Below are 15,299 nucleotides of genomic sequence, written 5' to 3' on the forward strand. Positions count from 1 at the left end.
ATGACGATTCACCAATTTCCACCATGAAAGGTTTAGTTACTTTATAATATTCATTATACTTTTAATGAGAATTTAAAGTCATTGTCCTACCCGTTCGGCTAACGACCCTCCACCGATCAAGGAAGCGGTGGGTAAGAATGGACACCCATTAAGTTGCTAATTTATAGGCAACAACCTTATACCCTCCTTATAGACCGGCTTCGTGAATGAGGCCTACTAACGGTAAAACGACTTAATCTTATACATATATATAATAATTAACCATTAATGTTATAAATAGTATAGGGGTTGATTTTTAACTTTTAAAACTCTAAGGGTTGAGGACAAGTTTTGACACTATTCAAAACTTTTCATTTCATAACTTATGAATTAACGGTTCATAAAATGAGGACTCTTCATTTTCATGTAACTTATGTGTTTTAAGTGTGCATAAATGAAAGTGACCTTTGGAAATCCATAACTTGAGGACAAATTATGGACTCCATTAAAACACATAAATAATCAAGAATTATCAATAAACAATTTTGCAAATAATTCCTATGATCTAACAATAATTCATAAGAACATGAACATCATATCAAAAATTCCAAGAACATATGAACACATATCATCATGCAATTTTGATATAAGCCATTGTAAATGGATTAGAATAAAGATTACACCATCTAAAACAGGTTATATAACACCACAACAGTTAAAGGTAATGTTTCTAGTCCATTTCCAGCAGCAAAACTCGAAAATCTGCATTCTGAGGCTTCTACTCGTCGAGTGCACGAACCTACTCGACGAGTAGGATGAATTTACTCATGGACTCGGCGAGTCCCCCCATGGACTCGGCGAGTTCATGTTGCAGAATGCAGAAAACTTGAGTTTTTCAACAAGTTTGCATCAAGTATCAAACAAACAAGCCTACTCTCTGATACCACTGTTGGGTTTTGAGCAAACTAACACTCCTAAGGTGTTCATGCAACCCTAGAAACCTTGGATCTATGTTTGTCTAAAATACATGCAAAATAATTTTCCAAGGTTCATAACCTATCTAGCATACATGGGGTACTTTTAAACATAAAAGATACTAGAAGAATTACATACCTTGGGAGTTTGAGAGCGAAGCACCAATAATGTGAATGCCTCAAATGGAAATCACAAATCACCACAAACTTGGAAAACTTATGAGAGAGCACTCTAATACTCTAGAAATCGGCCACACCTTATGCACACACACATAGTGTCTTTTCAAGCACCATAAGCCTCTTTATATAGTGTAGATGATTAGGGTTATGAACCATGCAAACCCTAATAACCCATGTCTTTTCCTATTCCAAGGATCCATGGGTTAAAAGCTCAATGGATCATCCATGGACTCCCATTCAAGCTTAGCCCATTTCCTTATGAGTGTTAGCCCATACTATATAAGTACAATAGCCCATTATTTAATTAGTCACCTTATGATCACTAAATTAATTCATAATTAATTTAAGATCAATACTAATTAAATAATACAATTTCATATTAATATATTATAACTTATAATATATATTAGTAGGCCGCAAATATGCTCTTCTCATAATGTTATCCATATAAATAGTTCGGGTGAAGTGCAACCCAAATGGACCATGTCGGGTCGGGTCAAGTATATACCAAATAAGTTATGGACTTAGACACCTTGTCCAACAGTCTCCCACTTGGATAAGTCTAATAACTGAATTTGCCTATATAGCTTCAGGAACCAACCGGCTAGGTTTATAATTCATCAAACACAAGAAAATCCAATTAAATTGTCACAAAAGCATAAAATTAATATATATGGTCGAGGTTCATCATCCCTAACAAAAGTTTAGGGTGATTAGTCAATAAATAAGATATAAACACACAAAGAATCATCGCAAAGAAGACTAGACACGATTAGAACTAGTAAACCAAAAGAATCAATGTTGTTTTCTTCTATATATCTTCAACTCTTGAGCTCCAAACGATTTCTTCTCTTCCAAGGGTTTTCCCGAGGGTTTTTGTCGCAATACTTCTCCAGAAAGTCGGCTGGGAGTCCCCTAATTTGACCTAATGTTCGGATATATATACTTACCTAAACTCTAGACAAGACGGCGTGTTATATGTCCAACACGGTGTGTTTGTGATTTAAATCCCGTATTCCCCAAGTCAGCGCCAAGAATCGCAAAACTTCTCTTCAAAACGGCGTGTTTGTGATCAACACGTCTTGTTTATTGGGAATCAAAATTTTCTGAAAACACTAAAGTCTTCCGAAATTGTGTCTAGTTTTCAGAAAATTTTGAATCTCGTCCGTCGGAGTTACGATTCATGAGATATGGCCAAAACACTGACAAGGGGTCAAGCTATCCACCAACATCCTTCTTTGTCTTCTTTTTGCCTTATCTCCCGTTTATGCTTTCTTTTTGTTCCGAGCATGTCTTCGCTATTACAAAACATATTTCAAACATAATAAGTACCTTTTGTTCTAGAAGTAACACAAAATGTAGCATAAAATATAAAGATAATGTATGAGATATATAACTAATTAAGCACACATCAAAAGAGAATAAATGAACAAGAGGAATGTTATGAAAGATCTTGACTTGAGAGAATAGTGAAAGAGAGTTAATGAGAATATTTTCTTTCTTTGGAGTAATAATATGTGTATGTCTTTCATTCAAAACACTCCTTAAATTGGCTAAGGATATACATCGTACAAAGTATGGAAAGATTCCTATGACTAGTTAATAATCAACTTCTGACAACTTATTATATAAAAGATACAAAAAGATAAGTCCTACAAAACATTACATCATGAATAAGCCAATAAATAATAAATGTTCAAACAGACAATCTAATCTCGGATCTTCACTACACTTCGGACTCCATCTGTATTTTAGACTTCATCAATCTTGGAACCTGCTGACTTCGGATATCCATACTTATGAGTGCTAGAGATTCACTTTTTGTGTTCCAACAATCACCCCTAAGTGAACTTAGCAATCTGGTCAGCTAGTTGGCTTCTTCTTGGATGAACACATGAGCTCTCTATAGCTAGTTCCGGACTTCAAGATACCATTGAAGTTGACTGATGAACTTTGTCTTCACATGCTCCGGGGCATCTGACTTAGATGCATTTCTGGTAAACTTCTAAAGAACTCTGGAGGGAACGAGATGCAGGACTCGGAAGAAGTCCTTCTTGTTTGTCTTCTTTTGCAAGTAGACGTATCCCAACACAGGTTCATCAGTTGTCCCTTCTACCAAAATTTCAGCTTCTGGCAGTTTATAATCAAAATTTTCCAAGAACTTTTCAGTTCCGAACAAGTGAGCCAATTCCAAGTCACATCTGCAAAATACAGCGGCATAAGCCTTTAAGTAACTCATTGCACCGCTGTAGGCATCAATGCTCATCTGACTATCTTGATGAGTTCGAAAATGAGTTGCAATAGTCAGAATGTCATTAGGATTTATTGTTGGGAAGTCGGCATCCGAGATGGTGAGTTGTGTTGACTTGTTCTGATAGACGTAGTAGCGATGCAACAAACAGTCTAAGTCAAACTTCGTCAAAACCTTCCTTGCGAACCTAGATATCTCAATAATTCTCTTCCGAGACCACACTTCCTTTTGGGTATGTACGTTCAAGGAGTAGAATGTCTTCAGACGTTCTCTTTCGGTTCTGATAATCATTTCAGGATCATCTTGTGGGTGGAAAGGAGCAAATTTGATGTAGAACTTGCCATAAGAGAGATGGGAAGATCAAGCTGGTCTGAAACTTGGGTGGGAAGATCATAATACATGAATGAAACAATATCTGAATCATGAATTATTCCTTCTCGACAGAGTGGAGAAATCCCTAGCATCGGATTGGGGTAGTCTTTGACAGCTTGAATTCGGATGCTGTCTTCAAGAGCTTGAGCAATCTGTTGTTGGGACCAACCATCAGGCTTTTTGGTGGTCTGTTTGGAGCTGTAGAATTCCGATATGGGCTTTTTACCTTTGTCTTACTGCTTGATGAGAACCGAGATGATATTATGCATGTTTTCATCAATGGCAAACTCTGGAGATAGAGTAATCAGAGGCTCTTGCAGAATGTTGTCAGGTTTCTGAAGTGGAGAACCTTCATCAATTGGTGATATTATTGGTGAGGGAATTTGAGGCAACATTGATTGAGTGGCTCGCAAAGCTTCAATTGCAAGCTTAGTCTTTTCCTTAGCCTCTTCATGGATTCTTTTTAAAACTTCAGCCAAGGATGATGGCAATGAGACAACAGACCATATCCGTTGCTCTTCCTCGGAAAGATTTTTTGCTACAAAATTTCTTTGGAGCTTGAATATGTATCACAGTATTTGTGATATACTCCACTTCTTCTTCATTATCATCAGAAGGAATACATGTAGAAACAACTTGAAAATAATCATCTTTAGACTTATCTCGGAGTTTGAACTCCGAGGTAGCTGTCACACCCCGCTAAAGCGGAAACACGGGGCGTGGCAGTATAAAGGGTTTCATAGCAAAAGTTAAAAGACAACACCAACCATAGTATTAAAAATCATTACAATTTTACAATGGGTTTGAACAATTTTTAAAAGAAATTACAATGTAAATTGAAATACAACACATGCGAATGCTCCTAAAAGTGAAGTGTCCCTAAGTACCACTTACTCGATGATTCCTGAAAAAGCATGTAAAACGAGCGTCAACTATAAAAATAGTTGGTAAGTACTCACAGATAAACAAAATAATATTGGTTCCATGAATTGAAATCAAAGTTTTGATAAAAGTTTCCAATAATAAAAGTATATTGTTAAAATGAGTAAATAAGTTTGTAAAACCAAAGTTCTTTGTCATCATGAGAGATAAAGTATGTTGCCCAAATAAGATGCAACATTCATATTCTCATGGAAGATAAAGTTCGTTACTCAAACGAGTAAACAAGTTTCATTGCTAAAATGAGCAATCAATTTCGTTGCTCCAAGGAGCAAACAATTTCATTGTTAAAACATGTATATAAGTTTTCAGTAATAAAAGTTCGTTGTTGTAATGAGAAACAAAGTTCATTGCTATAATTAATAACAAGTTTATTGCTATAACGAGAAACGAGTTTGTATGTGTATGAGCAAACAATGAGTCTCAACCAAACCTATGACTAAAGCCCTATCAAGATCTATGCTTATCGTTCCATAGATGAATATGGTATCATGCACTCCAGCAATAGGGCGAGTGAGGAGTTGTCAATTCCTAATATCGCTATCCATAATGACCATTGGCTCAAAGAGTTAATGGTTAGAGATAAGGGAAGGGCCTTAATACGATAAGTTCTCATGTTCCGTGTTGCATAGACATACATAGAGAGATATAGCAATAAAATAGAAATCATGTTTGATACAAATCAATTTAAATACAACATTCAAATAATAGTTTTTCGGGACATGCTTTTCCACCCCAAAACATAAAAACTGAAAATAGGGGAGTGCGTGAATACTCACAATATGCAAAATATAGTAATCAAGTTTATACGAGTCAACTAAATATAACGAACATAAATAGTTTAGGACATGCTTTTCCACCCCAAAACATAAAAACCGAAAATAGGGGAGTGGTGAATACTCACAATATGCAAAATATAGTAATCAAGTTTATACGAGTCAACTAAATATAACGAACATAAATAGTTTAGGACATGCTTTTCCACCCCAAAACATAAAAACCGAAAATAGGGGAGTGGTGAATACTCACAATACATTTAGATGATGCAAATGGTGCCTTGAACTACGTTCCACGTGTACCACTACCGATTCCTACAATAATGATATTCGCTAGTGAGTCTCTAATCGAAATCTAACACTAGTATACTTACTACTACAATAGAATTATGCCAATAATGTGTCAAAATTTAATATTGATAAGTTAAAAACATTTTTCTGTGGAAATTAAGTTTCAAAGAATCAATTGTTATATAACAATTTAAGTGGAAAATTTCCATTATTGAAATGTTAATATTTAACATTTTAGAGGTGTTCCAATGATTAAATATTCAAAACTAAATCAATTTAGTTCTAAACTTTCCCAAACTTTGCATTTAAGTTTTAATTGAAGTCAAAGACCTTAAGATAAATTTTCTTGAATTTTTGATTTGTCTGACTATTTTTCACGATTTTAGTTTCTTGAATAACCATAAAATCATGAAAAATACTAAACAGTTAAAAAAAATTACCAAACTTCAGATTTTGGTTCTAAATGTACTAAAAGACTTCTAGATAAATTTTAATGGATTATGAATATGCATAACCATTTTCATATATTTAATTCTCTAAATATATAAAAATTCATGCAAAATAGAAATCGGTTAAGAAAATGCCCCAAACTTTTTATAGTACTTTTATAACACATACTTAACCTGGTAAAAATAGAAAAATAGATTTCTAAACTATTTATCCCAATTTTATGATTTTTGTGTATTTATTCTAATAAAAATTGAAATAAATAGAAAATAGTTTCCAAAATTGCCCAAAATTTTTGTAACGCTGTTATTAGTCATTATTAAGCTAGGAAAAATATAAAAATGAATTTCTAAACTGTTTATCCCAATTTTATGATTTTTGTGTATGTATTCTAATAAAAATTGGGTTTAAGTGTATTTAATCTTGGGAAAATAGAAGAAAAATAGTATACAGAAGAGAAAAATCATCAAAATTTTTATGTAGCATCCTAATGTACTACAAGGTGTTCTGCTAAATTTGCATGAATTTTGGATGAGCAGAACTATTTTTTCTATTTTTAGTCCATTATAAATACAAAAATCGGAGAAAAATAGGAATACATTATGCAAAATTCTGAAAATATTTTTCTAAGTCTTATACCTCTGGTAGAAGCTGTGAAAATTGTTATACAGCCTTTTCAACTTGTCTAAAGTGGTTTTATGATTTATTGGGGCTAAACAAACAGAAAATTCAAAACCATATTAAACAGTAACAAAAGTCATTGAAACTTCATGGGAGATGTTTATTAACTTAAAGAATCATCCAAGAATTTTTCCAGAATTTATTTACTAGTGTAAGTATTTTATATGATTTAACACTCTATTTTCTTATTATTTTCATATAAAAATAAAGAAAATATATATTGAGCTGAAAATTTCCAGAATGCATCTTCATATAATTTAACAACAATGAAAAATTGTTTTCTTATTTTTGATGTTGAAAACCATGCCTAAAGGCTCAATAAAATGTATAGAGAAAACTTGGTTCTTGTGATTTATGTAAAGATTATTGATGTTACTTTGACAATTTTTGCAACATGTTACAAAGACTTTTGAATCAAGATCTTTTTGTTCCTATTAATACATGATATTAAGAGTTTAAAATAATTTTTGAATGATTTTTAGTGATGAATAAGTCCTTTAAACATGCAACACAAAACAAATGTTCATAAGGAAAGTGCTGTTTGAGCAATAGTTTTGTAAAAATTGGTAAAAATCGAAATATTGGAATTTTCCAGTGAGGTCAGATGGGTTTGAAAGCTAACTCAAAATATTATATTTCAGAAAAAGAATCACGAATTTTGGCTGAGAAATGAGTGAGATATGACAATTTAAAGTCAGGTAAAGAAATCTGGCAGATTGCATGCATGATGATTGGTTAGAAAAGTGGGTTTTCATCATTTCCTTGAGTAAATCTTTTCAAGTATTTTAAATATATCATGATAAACTCATATTTTAGTCATGTTTCCAGAGATCAAAAGATTAAAACTTATCAAAATGTATACATGCATTTATGAACAAAATTTTGTTTCTCAAAAACTCTTAACTTGAGTTTGATGTTTTAATCCTTAAAATCGATTTTTGCACTAAGATCATGAACATGCAACCTTGTTTATCATACATGCATGGTGTTAAAATACATCCATCATGTTTTAAAAACCATTTTAACAAAAAGAAAACAAGTTTGAAGAAGATGAAGAAGGAGAAAGTGTAAGAAAAGAGCAAAACTTGAAGGAAAAGTGAAGTAGAAATCGATTTTACCTTCAAGAATACCACAAGATGATGAAGATTTCGAGTTTGAGGAGTGTTCTTGGGTTTTTTTTCTGGAAAATTTCTTGGTTCTTAGAGGGAGTAAGAGAGAATGGAGTGGTGTTTGGAGAGAAAAAGTAGAGAGAAGGTAGAGAGAGTTTTCTAGAGAGAGAAAGAAGAGAGATGTGTGTGTGTTGGATAATGAGAGTGTGAGAGAGATATGGGGAGAGAGTGATCCGATTTTAGGGGAGGAGATGCTCTCTCTCTCTTGTTTCTTTTATAAAACTTCAAATCTTTTATAAAAATATCCAACTTTTTATAAAATGTGCACCTTAACCTAGTTTTTATGCATAAAACTCTTGATTTTTGACTTATAAATCAAGGGTAAATGTTAATAACTAAATCTTTATTTTTCATTGAATTGTATTTCATAATAATTATTATGATAAGATAATATTATAAGGTTCATAATTGTTTTTATAGGATTTTTAAGGTTAAAGTTTATAAATATGAGTTTTTAGGGCTTTTAGGGCTTTGGAGTTTAATAAACTTTGAATATCAAAATAAATAGAATATTTGAGACTTTAAATTATCTTATGGTATTATAACTCTTTTATAGTTATAAATAATGTTTGTAATTTATTTTTATAGGTTTATTGGCATTCTATGTAGTGATTCCGAGATTCAAGCGAAATTGAGGAATCCAGTATACTAGTCCTAGTCTTCAACTTTGACTTAAGTTCCTACGAGACTCGGACCTAATTTATACCACTAGGTCAAGTGCATGATGTGTGTATATGATTCATAAAAAGGTGTTCGATTCAAAGAGCGACCCTAATATGGATAGTCACTACAGTTAAGTAGTTGTAGAATTCACATATCAATGTGAAATCTAAGTACACCATCCATTGTTTCTATCTGTTTCGAAGTTTCTACTAGGTTATAACTTAGCTTCTAATTACTAAGTCTAATATGTGTTGTGCCTATATGTGCAACTAATTCTAGTCAAATCTAGAACCGACTCGAATTTTGACGGTTGTCACAGTCTCCCCCGGTTGAAAGAATTTCGTCCCAAAATTCAATTTGTGACGAATTCTATTAGAACTAAATCGGATGCAATTGTATAATTGGAGAGGTGGTGACTTTGAGAACTCTTTGATTATTTTGGGTTAATTCTCCAAGGGAAGAGCCCAGTTCTTTATCTATAATCAAAGTAATGTTTCCTTAATTCGAGTTCTACAGTCTAGATTGCAAGAAATTAGGATTAGGGAAATCATGATCCGACCATGGCGACCTAGTTGAAAAGATTATCTAGTTAGATATTATCTGAATTAAGAGAGCGGTATAAGTTTCGATGATGCACCAACTGCACTGAGCGTTAAATCCGCATTGATCTTTAAGTTGCATTCTAAATTTGCACTAAGTGTAACTTCGCCGCTTAATAAAGAAGAGATTAGGAACAATTTGTTCACTTCCGGGTTGACTACTACATCTGGAAAAGATATATTTTGAAATAAGAAGGGGTAGCACGAATGAAAATAAATGATCAAGCGTAAGTTCCTAAAGATACGTACTAAGGGTAGGCAACGAAGTTTTGGTACCTCTCTAATGTAAAGGCTTTTTAAGTGTCGTCTACAAAATAACTTACGAAATGATTGAGGATCTCCGATGCTATAATTACTACTACGGTTACTCTTACAATAATGGAACTATACTCGAAGAATATATATAATTAGAGAGTCATTGTTTCTAATGAAGGCGGTGAAAGTTTATGATATTTTAAATCACATTGTGTAGATAGCATTTTAAGTGTTTAGAAGTGATAGAAATCTCACTGTTATCAAAATGTGTGTTTAAAAATGATAATTAATCCCACTATTATCAAAATATGTAATGATTCCGAGATAATGAAAATACATGTGTGGCGATCAAACGAAGTAGTAAAATAATATAAAGATTAATTAAAGTTAAATGTTTAAGTCGTCATTAAGGGATTTTTTTTTTTAGAAATATTGACATTACGCTTTTTGTAAAATTGACTAATTGTCTAAGTCAAAACAAATACAAGTTTAAGAGGAGTCAGAATACTTATGAAAACAAGTTTGAGAGTTTTAGGAACTCACTGAAAATTGCAAAGTAGAATGCTATTTTTAAGAAATGAATAAAAATACCGATCATTGAAAATAGTGCATTCTTAGTTTAGTGTTTCTACAAAAACAATCATTTAGAAAATAGATAATCGTAAAATTCAAAACTTTTGATGTATTTAAAGAAAAGGAGAAACATAAGGATACATATCTTTCACATATATTTTTCAGATATAGAAAAATTATAAGCATAAGGGTATTCATCTTTGTATTACTTATAAGGAAAAATACAATGAAACTTGCATTTTAAATCAAGTTTCCGAATTTAGAACGAAAGGGCAAATGTAAATAAGGAATACTTGTTTATTGTAGATTTCAAAATAAAAACAAGATGTATATGGTAAAAGGCGTAATTGAATATATCAAAGTTGACTAAATCAAAATTATGTCTCACGACTATACATGTATAAATTGCTCAAAACGAAAAGGGTAGACTTCTAGTCTGTATGTGTACGAACATGATACTAGGAGAAGCAAAATAGAAAGAAACAAAATTAGACAATGTATTATGTTACTATTATGGGCGTGCGAGATCTAAAATCATAAGGAGAGCAAGAAATCAAGTGCGGGGGAAAGAAAAAGGAAGGTAGCGGCGGCAATGATTGTTATTGTTAAAATTATAAGAACAATACCTATAGGTAGATTAAAACCAGGTTGAGATATATTTCAAACTTCAATATTTGATGTATATTGATGATTAAATAGAAATGAAGAAGTTTTAAAGTGTTTTCTAAGTTTTGCTAAAAATCCACGAGTTATCTATTAAGTTAAACTCCATTTGTGAAAAAGAAGAAACACTAAAACTCGTAATTGAAAATTTGACAGTTTTGATCTTTTGACGGCGGCAATGATTGTTATTGTTAAAATTATAAGAACAATACCTATAGGTAGATTAAAACCAGGTTGAGATATATTTCAAACTTCAATATTTGATGTATATTGATGATTAAATAGAAATGAAGAAGTTTTAAAGTGTTTTCTAAGTTTTGCTAAAAATCCACGAGTTATCTATTAAGTTAAACTCCATTTGTGAAAAAGAAGAAACACTAAAACTCGTAATTGAAAATTTGACAGTTTTGATCTTTTGACTGGGGTCCAACAATGGTTAAAACGGATAAGGTAAAGACTTAACATATTTAGATGAATAATTGTGCACTGTCAAAAGTACGTCACTGAAAGTTTAAAAGTGAACACTAAGTTTTGCAATGTTGTAAGTTTTATAAACACAAATTATAAAACTAATTTGAAATGAAATAAACAAATAAGGTGTGTTTTTAAATGTAGGAACCCGTGATGTCTTGTAAACACATTTGGATTAGAAAGTTGTAAAAATATCATGTTGGGTTTCAAGAAAACACATTTAAGTAAAGCATAATGCCTAAATGAGGAAGTGGTCAACCAAAACAAAAGTGGTTTGAAAGACCCAGTGAAGCTTTTACACGTAATATGAACTTCAATGTCATATGTTTAAGTTTTATAGCATAGAGTCTAAACACTTTTATAAAAGAAATTGTTTCTAAGTTTTTCGAAAACGTGTCAAAATGGTAAGTAAGGTTTTAAAATGGTTTATATGCCCTTAAAAGCACATCTATCCATTGAAATGGATTGAAATGAAATTGAAATAGCAATGTCAAAACAAATATTGGTTAAATTGAGTTTTGAAGAAAAGTGTTAAATTAAAGCAAGTTGTCAAAAGATTTTTAGCGAGAATATGACGTAAATTGTTAGGAAAGGTCTAGTAAGTTGTATAAAGTGGTTATAAAGTATTTTATCGATGATAAAATAAAACCGATGAAACGAAATAACTTTTTGATGGAAGATTAAGAAATAAGGAATAAGTATGTTAGTGTAGCCGATCGTACCTAAATACTAAGGTGAGTACAAGGCGAGTGCCGATGTCTTTTCCCCCAAGATAAAAGACAAGAAAAATTGTTTGAAAAACGTTTTATGGTGTCAATACAGTTTACGACCTTTTATAGAGGTCAAAGGGACATCCTATGTTAAGTTTTAAGCTCAAGGTGGAAACAACGTAGAGCTAAATCGTAGCGTAGTAATAAGGTCTCACGTATGCGTTAAACCTCCGTGTCTCCTCGTGAGTCGAATTGGGAATGCTCTCCAATGATATCCAAGTGGCTACTTAGAAACGACTCATCTACCTCCTTACGCGATGCTCCAATTTTCATCCGTGTCGGTATCAGAACGCTTTCCTAGTTGTAACTACAGTACGAAGACGATGAAGAGGTATTGAGGAATAATTGGTATAGGTTTCGACTTAAGATTATTACTTGTGTATATCTAGCTACTAATCTTACATCTAAAGTCAATAGCTACCGAGGAATACCCGTTCTTAGTACTATGTGCATTGCTCCTAGAGTGGCTAGTGATATAACCTAAGTGGTTAACCTAGCACTTGATAAGGGACAAGAATATTTCTAAATAAAGGCATTGTTATAAAAGTGCACTTAGTTTCTAAGTGTATCTAGATGAATGCCTATAATATGCAATGCCCGTACGCACACCGAAAAATTTTGTTTTTCAATAGTTTAAGTTGAAAATTGTTTTGAACATAATTATACTATAACCGTGTCCAGCCTCACATTAACTTTCCTTAATTAAGCATAGTTGGCCAAGCTATACTTAATTAAAGTCCAATAATGCGTACTCGAATTAGTTATACCAGTAGTATGTTCTATATTTTAAAAACGTTTAGAAAATTTTTGGCTATAGTTGTGGTTTTCCAAAGGAAAACCGGTATTCTCTATAACCTTCGGCTCTGATACCATTTTCTGTCACACCCCGCTAAAGCGGAAACACGAGGCGTGGCAGTATAAAGGGTTTCATAGCAAAAGTTAAAAGACAACACCAACCATAGTATTAAAAATCATTACAATTTTACAATAGGTTTGAACAATTTTTAAAAGAAATTACAATGTAAATTGAAATACAACACATGCGAATGCTCGTAAAAGTGAAGTGTCCCTAAGTGCCACTTACTCGATGATTCCTGAAAAAGCATGTAAAACGAGCGTCAACTATAAAAATAGTTGGTAAGTACTCACAGATAAACAAAATAATATTGGTTCCATGAATTGAAATCAAAGTTTTGATAAAAGTTTCCAATAATAAAAGTATATTGTTAAAATGAGTAAATAAGTTTGTAAAAACAAAGTTCTTTGTCATCATGAGAGATAAAGTATGTTGCCCAAATAAGGTGCAACATTCATATTCTCATGGAAGATAAAGTTCGTTACTCAAACGAGTAAACAAGTTTCATTGCTAAAATGAGCAATCAATTTCGTTGCTACAAGGAGCAAACAATTTCATTGTTAAAACATGTATATAAGTTTTCAGTAATAAAAGTTCGTTGTTGTAATGAGAAACAAAGTTCATTGCTATAATTAATAACAAGTTTATTGCTATAACGAGAAACGAGTTTGTATGTGTATGAGCAAACAATGAGTCTCAACCAAACCTATGACTGAAGCCCTATCAAGATCTATGCTTATCGTTCCATAGATGAATATGGTATCATGCACTCCAGCAATAGGGCGAGTGAGGAGTTGTCAATTCCTAATAGCGTTATCCATAATGACCATTGGCTCAAAGAGTTAATGGTTAGAGATAAGGGAAGGGCCTTAATACGATAAGTTCTCATGTTCCGTGTTGCATAGACATACATAGAGAGATATAGCAATAAAATAGCAATCATGTTTGATACAAATCAATTTAAATACAACATTCAAATAATAGTTTTTCGGGACATGCTTTTCCACCCCAAAACATAAAAACTGAAAATAGGGGAGTGCGTGAATACTCACAATATGCAAAATATAGTAATCAAGTTTATACGAGTCAACTAAATATAGCGAACATAAATAGTTTAGGACATGCTTTTCCACCCCAAAACATAAAAACCGAAAATAGGGGAGTGGTGAATACTCACAATATGCAAAATATAGTAATCAAGTTTATACGAGTCATCTAAATATAACGAACATAAATAGTTTAGGACATGCTTTTCCACCCCAAAACATAAAAACCGAAAATAGGGGAGTGGTGAATACTCACAATACATTTAGATGATGCAAATGGTGCCTTGAACTACGTTCCACGTGTACCACTACCGATTCCTACAATAATGATATTCGCTAGTGAGTCTCTAATCGAAATCTAACACTAGTATACTTACTACTACAATAGAATTATGCCAATAATGTGTCAAAATTTAATATTGATAAGTTAAAAACATTTTTCTGTGAAAATTAAGTTTCAAAGAATCAATTGTTATGTAACAATTTAAGTGGAAAATTTCCATTATTGAAATATTAATATTTAACATTTTAGAGGTGTTCCAATGATTAAATATTCAAAACTAAATCAATTTAGTTCTAAACTTTCCCAAACTTTGCATTTAAGTTTTAATTGAAGTCAAAGACCTTAAGATAAATTTTCTTGAATTTTTGATTTGTCTGACTATTTTTCACGATTTTAGTTTCTTGAATAACCATAAAATCATGAAAAATACTAAACAGTTAAAAAAAATTACCAAACTTTAGATTTTGGTTCTAAATGTACTAAAAGACTTCTAGATAAATTTTCATGGATTATGAATATGCATAACCATTTTTCATATATTTAATTCTCTAAATATATAAAAATTCATGAAAAATAGAAATCGGTTAAGAAAATGCCCCAAACTTTTTATAGTATTGTTACTACACATACTTAACCTGGTAAAAATAGAAAAATAGATTTCTAAACTATTTATCCCAATTTTATGATTTTTGTGTATTTATTCTAATAAAAATTGAAATAAATAGAAAATAGTTTCCAAAATTGCCCAAAATTTTGTAACGCTGTTATTAGTCATTATTAAGCTAGGAAAAATATAAAAATGAATTTCTAAACTGTTTATCCCAATTTTATGATTTTTGTGTATGTATTCTAATAAAAATTGGGTTTAAGTGTATTTAATCTTGGGAAAATAGAAGAAAAATAGTATACAGAAGAGAAAAATCATCAAATTTTTATGTAGCATCCTAATGTACTACAAGGTGTTCTGGTAAATTTGCATGAATTTTGGATGAGCAGAACTATTTTTTCTATTTTTAGTCCATTATAAATACAAAAATCGGAGAAAAATAGGAATACATTAT

The sequence above is a fragment of the Lactuca virosa genome, chromosome 6 (assembly GCF_052849685.1).
Source record: "Lactuca virosa cultivar CGN04683 chromosome 6, Lactuca_virosa_CGN04683_v6, whole genome shotgun sequence".
Lineage (NCBI taxonomy): Eukaryota > Viridiplantae > Streptophyta > Magnoliopsida > Asterales > Asteraceae > Lactuca > Lactuca virosa.